This window comes from Chanodichthys erythropterus, chromosome 11, assembly GCF_024489055.1.
Source record: "Chanodichthys erythropterus isolate Z2021 chromosome 11, ASM2448905v1, whole genome shotgun sequence".
NCBI lineage: Eukaryota > Metazoa > Chordata > Actinopteri > Cypriniformes > Xenocyprididae > Chanodichthys > Chanodichthys erythropterus.
Window position 1 is genome coordinate 7,301,947 of NC_090231.1, and position 11,779 is coordinate 7,313,725.

Below are 11,779 nucleotides of genomic sequence, written 5' to 3' on the forward strand. Positions count from 1 at the left end.
CCTCAATTTATAAATCATGTGCATGATTTATAAATCGAGGGATTGAATTAGTAAATCGTGCGCATGTTTTAGCCTACTATTTTTTTCCTGCATGTCATGTCCAGGGCTCCGTAATATGCTGTTATTGATGCTCGCATTATTTTTACATATGCATCTGTTGCTTGTTTTTGCTTCTTCTTTGCCTGTGTTTTGATTAGGAGATTCAGTGCTCTTTCAGACTATGCATAATAGCGCCCCCTACCGCATAGACCTTATGTAGCCCCACCCCTTTTCAGTGCTGTGCTCGTTGTGTTCTGGTTTGTATTTCCACAGCATGGAGGTAAGATCTTAAAGGGTTAGTTCACCCAAAAATGAAAATAATGTCATTTATTACTCACGCTTATGCCGTTTTAAGACCTTCGTTCATCTTCAGAACAAAAATTAAGATATTTTAGTTGAAATCCGATGGCTCAGTGAGGCCTGCATAGCCAGCAATGACATTTCCTCTCTCAAGATCCATTAATGTACTAAAAACATATTTAAATCAGTTCATGTGAGTACAGTGGTTCAATAAATTATATCATAAAGCAACAAGAATATTTTTTATATAGTGATGGCTTATATAGTGATGGCTGATTTCAAAACACTGCTTCTTGAAGCTTCAGAGCTTTCTGAAACTTTTGTGTCGAATCAGCGGTTCGGAGAGACAAAGTCACATGATTTCAGCAGTTTGGCGGTTTTACACTCGATCCGAATCATGATTCGACAAAAAAGATTCATAACGCTCCGAAGCTTCATGAAGCAGTGTTTTGAAATCGGCCATCACTATATAAGTCATTATTTTGTTTTTTTGGCGCACAAAAAATATTCTCGTTGCTTTATAATACTAATATTGAACCACTGTACTCACATGAACTGATTTAAATATGTTTTTAGTACATTAATGGATCTTGAGAGAGGAAATGTCATTGCTGGCTATGCAGGCCTCACGGAGCCATCGATTCACAAGGTAGTCGAAGAAAACCTGCATAAACAGAACAGATCGGAACACGTGCAAGCTACAGCGACATCTCATAGATGAGAGATTGTACAAAGAGGTTAGAAAGTACCCTCATTTTTACAACTCTAGCAAAGATATTCACATGAGTTGTAACTCGTGGAGAGAGATTGCTCAAAACTGAGCATGGGTCGAATGCCTGTGTATGCGTACGAGTCAAATGAAGTATACTTTGCAAGGCTGTGCGTACAACTGTGCATGTACACTAAAAAGTATACCCAGGGCTTAAACACGGAAAGCCGGAAAATTCAGTCAGTGGCGGGGAAAGAGTTAATACTTATTTTTAAACAAAATTGAAAATGTTAAACTATAAATGATAAAAGCACACTTTTTTGATGAATGACTGGGCTAATCTGGCCTTTCTCCAGCACTTAAATGGGTGAATAATTGTCGTGCTGCCATGCTTAACACAGAGATCCAGAAACAAACCAGCTAGTGGAAACTGGCTATTACCTTTTACTATTCTCTTAACCATTGATCTGTAGGCCTTTCGTGAACATGAACTGTGTGCTCACTCACTGTGCCTGTATTAAAAAACTTTTGCAAATGGAGGGCATCGGTGAATAAAATAGTATTTACAGCACCATGTTATAAAGAGAAATGTTCCTTTGAGCATGAACATCATGAACAATTTTTAAAGGTCTTTTATACACAATGTAGCTTATGGATCTTAATCTAGTTTTACATGACCAGTTTTATGCCATCAATCAACTGAAAGCATCATTGTGGTTTTTCGGATGAGCTGGGAAGGCAAGAAGAAACATTAGTCCACTCATCAGGTAACTTTTCAAACCAATCCATGCATGTACTCTACAAAAAGATGGAATTTTCATATTATCTATTCAGTATTATGTGTTTGGGCTTCTTTACACAGAAGCTCACTGGCATTTTTTGGATGCTTTTTGGCTGCACATTCATTGCATTGTTCTGCAGTGACTGGTTTCATCATAACTGCTTTTCAAACAAGCATCCCTTGTGCTTATTTTCAGTTCTGAACCCAAAGTCTTTACTAATCATCTCATCATCTCAGAGGAAGTGTTAATTCTGTGGTTTGGCTCCCAGCACTAATGTTCCATTAATTAGATTAGCCTTCATAAACACGTCTCGTATTCAATAATTGTTGAATTGTCCTGACAATTCATTAGAGAAATTAGACAACTGATCATGATTTGTAACACTGATGATAAACTGTCAAGCTGGGCCAATTTTTGGTTTTTAATAGACTGGAAAAAACATCTCACTTTTTAAATTTAATACTTTAATACATTTAATACTTCAATATTTTATACATTAAAACTGCTTTATTATATTATTGCAATTTAAAATAACAGTTTTCTATTTAATATATTTTAAAAAGTAATTTATTCCTGTGATCAAAGCATTATTACTCCAGTCTTCAGTGTCACATGATCCTTCAGAAATCATTCTGATATGATGATTTACTGCTTAAGAAACATTTCTTATTATTATTATCAATGTTGAAAACAGCTTAATCTTTTTGAGGAAACAGTGATACATTTTCAGTGACCTGTTTGTTTATATAAAGTTCAAAAGAACAGTATTTATTTGAACTTGATCTTTTAACATGTCCTTACTGTCTATAGTGTCCTTGCTGAATAAAAGTATTAGTTTTTTACCAATTTTTTGAACCGTAGTATATAGGCCTATAGTTTTTTTGTAAGTAACTTCCTCTGTGTGTGTTTGTTAGGTTCAAGCATCACACACTCATAATCTCCTCCAGCCTTTAAAGCAGTAATATCTGTTATCCAGTATCAATCAAAACGATCTCAGAAGAGAAGGTTGGACAAGGACAAGATAATCAGCGGGTAACACCAAACGCTTCCTGTGATCTAAAATCTGGAAGTGACATAATATGCAAAAATGATTGAGAGGAAACAAAGGCAAGCAAGATGTGCTTTTGTGTGTTGTCAGTGATGTGATGATTATAACCATCAAGCTTGGACTGAAACACAGACACATCTCTACATAGTCAGCCAACTGGAGCGCCTCACAAGAAGTCAAATGCTTTATGGTCTTGCAAAAGGAAACAGTATTCTAATTCAAACTGTGTGGTCTGGGTACAGATGCAAATTTATTACACATTGTGCCTTCTCTGTTGTATGTAAGACTTTACTTTTTATGATGAAAATATAAGCTTGCCTTAAAGCATTAGTTCACTTTCAAATAAAAATTTCCTGATAATTTACTCACCACCATGTCATCCAAGATATTCATGTCTTTCTTTCTTCAGTCGAAAAGAAATTAAGGTTTTTGATGAAACCATTCCAGGATTTTTCTCCATATAGTGGACTTCAATGGCCTCCAAACATTTGGAAGTCTAAATTACAGTTTCAGTGCAGCTTCAAAGAGCTTTAAACGATACCAGATGAAGAATAAGGGTTTTATCTAGAGAAACCATTGCTCATTTTTTTTTTTTTTAAATTACAATTTTATACATTTTAACCATAAATGCTCATCTTGAACTAGCTCTCTTCTTCTGTAGAGAGAATTCTGGCAGTGTAGTTGCTGCTAAGTGTATTACTGCCCTCCTCAGGTCAAAGTTTGAACTAAATTGTCATATACAATATGCTAGTGCAAGTATATAACAATTAGTTCAAACTTTGGAGGGCAGTAATACACTTAGCAGCGTCTACACTGCCTGAATTCTAATAGAGAAGAAGAGAGCTAGTTCAAGATGAGCATTTATGGTTAAAATTTTTTTTTTTTAGAAAATGAGCGATGGTTTCTCTAGATAAGACCCTTATTCCTCATCTGGGATCATGTAGAGCTCTTTGAAGCTGCACTGAAACTGACATTTGGACCTTCAACCCACTGAACCCCAGTGAAGTCCACTATATGGAGAAAAATCCTGGAATGTTTTCCTCAAAAACCTTAATTTCTTTTCAATTGAAGAAAGAAAGATATAAACATCTTGGATAACATGGGGGTGAGTAAATTATCAGGAAATTTTAATTTGAAAGTGAACTAATCCTTTAACCTTGTGACTCTTAAGGGTATGTTTACACGACAACAATGTACTAAAAATGGAAAAGTTTTTCCTTTACATTTTTTTCCTTAGAGGACGCCAATATCAAAATGATCCCCATTCACATGGATCCACAAAAAAAGATTAAAAACGCTGTATTATTTATGCCAAGCCATTAGTTGGCGATTTCACTTTCTAAAGAAGTGCACTAAGCAGGCAGCGTTTGTGCACAAAGGTACCTCACGAAAATGACTTTTCATGTAATTCCGAATCAGTACGTTACTTCTGAGGCAGATCAACGATTTAATGAGCTTCAGCAAAACAGAGCGAGATTTGGTGATGGAGTTGATTTATTACTAAATTTTTTCCCCTTACGAAATTGTTTATTGCAGCATTCTATTTATTTATAGGTGTGTTTGGGTTGTTTTAAATATTCACAAAATGAATTAATATATAATAGAGTTGTTTGTGGTGTGGTAACTTAAACACGATATGCGGTGACGTCACGATCGTGTTGCATTGTGGTATATGGAGCTACCTGAAGTATATATATGAAGTAGACTCGCTCCCTCTTTCAAAATCGAGGGAGCGAGGCTCTGTCCATATAAACTTCCCTCGTCTACTTCAGGAAGTGGAACACACTTCAAAATGGCGGCAGGGATTCCCCCGAGAGCAAGTGCTTAGGGAAGTTCCCGAGTGCGTGTCTAAATTTGGAGTGGAACGAAGCCATAGACAAGGGGAGCACATGGCAGGATAACATAAGGAGCAAGGGAAGCACACAACAAACAGGAAGTATGACAGTGAGAATTACAAAATAAAGGACAAAACTTCAACTTGAAACAAAATCACAACACAGACGTGAAAATTAAGTGAATATTTAATTACTACAATACTGATTTCTTGTTCCTGGAGTCCCTTAGTGTCTGTTGCTTGGTTTATTTTGGTTCTTTTATATCTTCAAAGGTCCACTGAAATGCCTTGAAACGTGCAGCATTATTCAATGTGTGGACATAACTTCCACTGAAACAGGAAGACAGGGCAGGACATCTTGAACAGCTCCTCCCCGTTTTTAAAATAGCCAATAGCGTTTAGTTTACATCACAGCTCCGCCAGAGCAGTAAAGCCAAGTTTCCTCCTAATATCTAACTGTATTTACACTGTCTTAATTGTTCCCTATCCCCTATAAAGTGCACTATGTGCCATTCACCATATAGAAAATATTAAATGTGTGAACAAGTGACCGATTTCAGCCACAGCAATATTTTAATTAGGGGGAGGGACACTTCAGATTCTAGAGAGCATTTGATTGGACAGAAAATATGATGAGAAGCTGAAGTGCAGCGTGATGTCATCAAAATCATTGATCCATATTGACGGAAGTGAGAGACTGTACGTTTTGAATGCTTATATCTTCTAAATGCGAATTTTGTCTTTTTTTGGAGTACACTAGCGTATAGATAACAGTAAGGCTAACAAACCCTTCAATTTTGATTTCATGGGGACTTTAATAAACCTTATTTGCATTTGGATCCAGCCTTCCCTCGTCTCCGAGTTCTCCCCGCATCACGTCAGGCTTTACACAAACATCACTAACAAGCATCTCAGTAAGCTGGCTGGTGCACAAATATTGTATATGCTTTAACATATTATGATGATGCATAAAAGGGGTCGTGGTTAAAGACCTAAAATGGTAGATGCAGCATAGATCAATCCATACATTGTCTTAGTTTGCCCACAGTCTGTTCTCTATCATCTGATTCATAATGCATCTAAAATTAGCAAAATTTGACTGAAATCCATATAACAAATGTTTCTGAGGTCTGAGGACTGACACCGCTGTTAATGAACATCTGAAAGATGTATAAGTGGCAGGGTTGTGTTTTGACTAAATTCAAATTGACGTAGCAAACAGGATGCAGAACTGCAGTTTGATTTTGAATGTAAGAAAGTACCATTAAAATTGAAAAAGTTTAATCATACAACATTGTCAACACAAACTTTAAATGTTCCCTTGTGAAAGCCAAGTTTTGAAAAAAAGAAAGGAAATAAAAAAGTCTTCAAGTTTGGCATCTGTGCTTGATTTTTTCTGTTGGTTACATTGTAAGCTACATGCCAACAAATGACTGTGCTTTATGAGCAAATCATTTAATTAGTTCCTTCAACCTATTTGTTCAAATCATTGATTCATTCATTCAGAAAATGATATAAGTGAGCCATTGAATAATTCACTCAACTGATTTGTTCGAAAACTCTGAATCATTCAGAAATGAATGAAAGTGCTGCTTGTTGTCCAATGCTATGTGCATCTGATGTGGCTTTGCTTGGAACTATTTTCATTGATGGATTAAAATCAGACTGGCAAAATGTAAGTTACTCAATATTAACTAATTATTAAACTTGAGAAATGTTTAAAAATCTTCAAATTTGAAGGTTTATAGGGCTTACAGACAAAACAATGATTTTCATCATATTTAATAAATTAACTTTTGTGTACTAGATTGGAAAAACAGCAAATGCCTTTGAGTTACAATGCAGCACTTTCTCAGACCACGGCGACGACACGTAAATCTAGTAGCTAAATCATTGTAAATCAAGTTTTGTTTTTTATTATTTTAGTTTTTATGTTGCCTACATTTATAATAATACTTTGTCTTTGTGTTTTATTACCTTAGCATTAAATTAGAGGGAGTGGCGAGAAATTTGACATCTTTCTCTCTTCTGTTTTGACCAAAGTGATCCCCATTACAAAAAATAAGTAGTCTATACTCCAATTAATTCTATTAAGTATACTTAGGTATAATTTTTAAATATACCTTATATTAATGTACTAGTATACTTGTAGTCTTTTTAGTGTATAAAAGACTTTCAAGTATACTTTAAGTGTAACAGTAGTAAAGTACACAACTAGTTTACAACTACATTACAAGTGAAGTTATAGTTATACTAATAGTTTACTTTTTAAATATTTGTAGCACATTTTTTATTTGAAATTACACGTATACTCTCAGTAAACTACTACTTAGTTAAGTTTTATACTGCAAGTATACTTAACATCATACTACAGTAGTTAACATTTGAAGTGGATCAAAACCTTTCATCAGAGTTGTCCTAAAACCTTCTTCTTGGGACAACTTAGTTCTTAGGACAACTTTGATGAAGTTTTTTGATTCACTTCAAATGTTGACTACTATATTTTGTTTACTATATTATTTTCATATGTTAATTATGCTATTATGTTGCTATTTAGGCATTCATTTTTATAGATAAAATATACCTTTAATTGTGCTAGATTTGAAGTAAATTCCTAGTGGACTACACAAAAAGTCACATACTCTGTTTTTTTATAAATCAATATTTTTTTAAACAAATCTATCGTATTGGATGCCAAGGCATGCAAGTTTATAAGACAGTATGTAAAACTATGTGAAAGAAGTATTTAATAAGCTACTCAATCAAAAGAATAAACACAACTACAAAATATACGTAGAATACTTAATTATACTTTTAAACATCTCAATCAAAAGATTGAGTACAAGTATAGGCCAAATATACAAACATTTCTGTTAGTACAAGTCAAGTATATACAGAAGAGGATTAGGGCCAAGCAATAATAAAAAAATAAAACCATCTCGAGATTAAATTTGTTAAATTTCGAGAAAAAACTCGTTAAATTTCGAGAAAAAAGTTGAAATAAAATGTTGAGAATAAACTCATTAAATTACGAGAAAAAACTCGTTAAATTTCAAGAAAAAAGTTGAGATAAAATGTTGAGAATAAACTCGTTAAATTACGAGAAAAAAGTCGTTAAATTATAAAAAACAATTTCGTAATTTAACAACTTTTTTCTCATAATTTACTTTATTCTCAACTTTTTATCTCGACTTTTTTTTCTCAAAATGTAACATTTTTCTCATAATTTAACAAATTTGTTCTCGTAATTTATTTTTTTCTCGAAATTTAATGATTTTTTTCTTGAAATTTAACAACTTTAATCTCGAGATGGTTTTATTTTTTTTATTATTGCTTGGCCCTAATCCTCTTCTATACTATACTCTTAAAAATGCTGGGTTAAAAATAACCCAAGTTGGACAAACCCAGCAGTTGGGTTAAATGTTTGACTCAACCTGTTGGGTAGTTTTATTTAACTTGACTAAATAAAATAAAACTCCTAAGCAGGTTGGTCAAACATTTAACCCAACTCCTGGGTCAAAACAACCCAAACACTGGGTTTGTTCATATTTAACCCAACTTGGGTTATTTTTAACCCAGCATTTTTATAATGTAATAGCACACTTGAATAAACGTTTTTGTAAGAGCAGTCTCTCAATATTTTTTCGTCTTTTGGAAAGTCACAGAAATGCTATCATGCTTGCTACCTCATCTATTGTACTTCCAAGAGGACACTCCTGGTCTCGATGATCCCCGAATGAAGCTTGTCCGGTGGGGCTGCTCTTCTGGTGTCTGCAGCTGTGGAAGAACATGGACAGATGCTTTCATTGGCCAGCCCTCTTCCCGCTCTCATCAAGAGAAAGGAATGACAAACTCAACTGGCTCATGCACCTGACGGCTCCAAACAGAGCGGTCCAACTCACTGCATGAGAGGTTGTCAGACCTTTTGAATCAAATATGTGTTTGAATACATACACAAAACATTTGGGCTCATATAAACTTCACTATGTACTCCCACTATGTGAACGCTAATAGAGAATCATCTGTGTGTGTATGACCATACAGGACCACAGGGAAAGACAGAATGAAGGAGACATAGAGACAGGCTGGGAAACAGATGGATGAGGCTTCGGTGTGGGCACAGAACAGACGGGGCTGGCACAGCCTGGCATAACTGTGAGAACAGGTACAGATGTGGTGTGCATTTGGAAAGGGCTGCAGCTCAACCACAGCAGTCATACTTACAAGATATAAGAAAAAAACAGACACAAGGAGTCATTTGCTGGTCAGTTCAGGGTCGCAACTGACAGAAGAGCACAGAAACTTTCACATTTATTCAGTATGAGTCATTATGACTGTTATGCCAGCATGATTTTAGAGGCCAAGGGTCAAGGACTGTGATGGAAAAGCCCCATTTTCAGTCATCAAAAAATCTTGTGTAACATGATCCTTAAAGGTGCCCTAGAATCAAAAATTGAATTTACCTTGGCATAGTTGAATAACAAGAGTTCAGTACATGGAAAAGACATACAGTGAGTTTCAAACTCCATTGTTTCCTCCTTCTTATATAAATCTCATTTGTTTAAAAGACCTCCGGAAAACAGGCAAATCTCAACATAACACTGACTGTTACGTAACAGTTGGGATCATTAATATGTACGCCCCCAATATCTGCATATGCCAGCTCATGTTCAAGGCATTACACAAGGGCAGCCAGTATTAACTTCTGGATCTGTGCACAGCTGAATCATCAGACTAGGTAAGCAAGCAAGGACAACAGCGAAAAATGGCAGATGGAGTGATAATAACTGACATGATCCATGATATCATGATATTTTTAGTGATATTTGTAAATTGTCTTTCTAAATGTTTCGTTAGCATGTTGCTAATGTACTGTTAAATGTGGTTAAAGTTACCATCATTTCTTACTGTATTCACGGAGACAAGAGCCATCGCTATTTTCATTTTTAAACACTTGCAGTCTGTATAATTCATAAACACAACTTCATTCTTTATTGATTCTTACATGATCCGAGGGGGGTAGGGGGGGCAGGGAGCGTGAGATTTAAAGGGGCCGCAGCCTGAATCGGTGCATAGTTAATGATGCCCCATTTTTGAGCTGAAACTTCACAGACACATTCAAGGGACACCTTAGACTTATATTACATCTTGTGAAATCACCTTTAAGAATTCTAATGTGTTGTTTTAATAATCGAGAAAGATTTTTCACTGTGCTGCTTAAATAAGTGAATTCATTACATTCATTCGTTTTCAGTACATTCATTTTTGTAGCAATGTGTTACATGTAAACAAACAAAAAAAAAAAAAATCCATGTTTTTCAAAAATCCCCATTGCTTTGCTTCAGAAGACCTTTATTAACCCCATGGATGCACCTTTTTGGGCTTCAAAATCCCATCCTCTATTCACTCCTATTATAAATCTTGAAAGAGCCAGAATATTTTTTAATATAGCTCTGATTGTGTTTGGCTGAAAAAAGATCATATATCATATATACACCTAAGATGGCTTGAGGGTGAGTAAATTATGGGATCATTTTTACTTTTGGGTGAACTAACCCTTAAAACCAGGTGTAAACAGGGCCTTTGATACACGCTCTGAACCACTGATTCAAAACAAAAGATTCGTAAAAGTTTCAAAGCTTCATGAAGCAGTGTTTCGAAAGTGCCCACTAACCTTCAGAGCGTCAAACACATGAATGCACACAGCAGATCCTGCAAAGCGTCACAAGACGAGAGACGCCATTAAGTAAGGGATAATTTACATCCAGCCTGTTGTTATCGCACAATAAACTCCAACAGGGTGATCAGGACCCCCACACGAAGCAGAAGGGGTTAATAAGAGCTAATATTTACATTACAAGTAAAACCAATAAATTGGTGGATTAAGCTGTTTTACCATAATGGTAAAGAATCCTATGACTATATATGATAGCCATGACAATATAATTATGATTATATATTATTAACGATCATTATGAACTTTAATTTCTACATTTCCAGAACTGTTTATTTCACACCGACATAATAAGTTCTGAGTTTGGGCTGGACCTTGATATAGCGGCTCCACTTTGAGCTCACTACTGCGCAGACTCGGACTCGAGTTCACTAAGGGTGCTTTCACAATTGGTTCGATTGCCTGGACCGAACCCGGGTTCGATTACTCCCCCTTCCCCCTGCGCCCACTGGACTGTGTTCACATTATATTATTTGGGTCCTACCCGCGTTTCGTTTGCGTCATCAAACCAGCAGCTGTTTACTACGTTGCTTAGTAACGACGGCGCAGGAGAAGGCGGCAAAATGCATAACGTTTCTCTCCTCACTTTTATATTTTTGTTTTTGAACCGTTGGTTTCGTTCATAACAGCTCTTGCTCTGCCGCGACTGTACAATGCTGAAGGCGAGCAATAATGAGAAAAGCTGCTACAGCTCTTTGTTTGCAGCACGTGACTCACGCTAATCAGGAAAGTGAGTGAAACACACACAAACTCACATTTTTATCAAATAACACATTAGAAGTCAGCGTCAGATACACTGGTGACTTCAGTTACTACAATGGAAGAGAGTGAATGGTGCGTCGTCCATTACATCTATGGTTGTAAACAAAAAAATAATTGTTCGGAGATCTGAACTTAAAGGGAAAAATGAAAATTTGATGTTTATCTGCTTACCCCCAGGGCATCCAAGATGTAGGTGACTTTATTTCTTCAGTAGAAAACAAATGATGATTTTTAACTCCAACCGTTGCTGTCTGTCAGTCATATAATGCATGTCAATGGGAACTTCTCCTAAAAGATTAAAAAAGAAACACGCATAGACAAATCCAAATTAAACCCTGCGGCTTGTGACGACACACTGATGTCCTAAGACACAAAATGATCTGTTTGTGCGAGAAAAAGAACAGTATTTATATCATTTTTTACCTCCAATACACCACTATGTCCAACTGCCTTGTGCGCGCGCACGGCATCCTGGCGTAGTCTACGTAAGTGCCGGAAATTATCTCTTGCGCGTATACGTCACTCGTTGTTTACACAGCGCACAAACATAGTAGGTACGATGGCTAATCAA